This window comes from Balaenoptera musculus, chromosome 9 (genome assembly GCF_009873245.2).
Source record: "Balaenoptera musculus isolate JJ_BM4_2016_0621 chromosome 9, mBalMus1.pri.v3, whole genome shotgun sequence".
NCBI classification, from domain to species: domain Eukaryota; kingdom Metazoa; phylum Chordata; class Mammalia; order Artiodactyla; family Balaenopteridae; genus Balaenoptera; species Balaenoptera musculus.
Genome location: NC_045793.1, coordinates 70,821,386 through 70,822,265, shown reverse-complemented (window position 1 = coordinate 70,822,265; position 880 = coordinate 70,821,386).

The following is an 880-nucleotide window of genomic DNA, read 5'->3' as shown; positions in this document are numbered from 1 at the left end:
GGTTCCCTTTTCTCCACACCCTCTCCAGCATTTGTTGTTTGTAGATTTAATGATGATGCCCATTCTAACTGGTGTGAGGTGATACCTCATTATAGTTTTGATTTGCATTTCTCTAATAATTAGTGATGTTGAGCAGCTTTTCATGTGCTTCTTAGCCATCTGTATGTCTTCTTTGGAGAAATGCCTATTTAGGTCTTCTGCCCATTTATGGATTGGATTGTTTTTGTGATATTGAGCTGCATGAGCTGCTTGTAAATTTTGGAGATTAATCCTTTGTCAGTTGTTTCATTTGCAAATATTTTCTCCCATTGTGAGGGTTGTCTTTTCATCTTTTTTATGGTTTCCTTTTCTGTGCAAAAGCTTTTAAGTTTCATTAGGTCCCATTTGTTTATTTTTGTTTTTATTTCCATTACTCTAGGAGCTGGGTCAAAAAGGATCTTGCTGTGATTTATGTCATAGAATGTTCTGCCTATGTTTTCCTCAAAGAGTTTGATAGTGTCTGGCCTTACATTTAGGTCTTTAATCCATTTGGAGTTTATTTTGTGTATGGTGTTAGGAAGTGTTCTAATTTCATTCTTTTACATGTAGCTGTCCAGTTTTCCCAGCACCATTTACTGAAGAGGCTGTCTTTTCTTGTATATTCTTGTCTCCTTTATCAAAAATAAGGTGACCATATGTGTGTGGGTTTATCTCTGGGCTTTCTATCCTGTTCCATTGACCTATATTTCTGTTTCTGTGCCAGTACCATATACCATACTGTCTTGATTACTGTAGCTTTGTAGTATAGTCTGAAGTCAGGGAGTCTGATTCCTCACGTTCCGTTTTATTCCCTCAAGACAGCTTTGGCTATTCAGGGTCTTTTGTGTCTCCATACAAATTT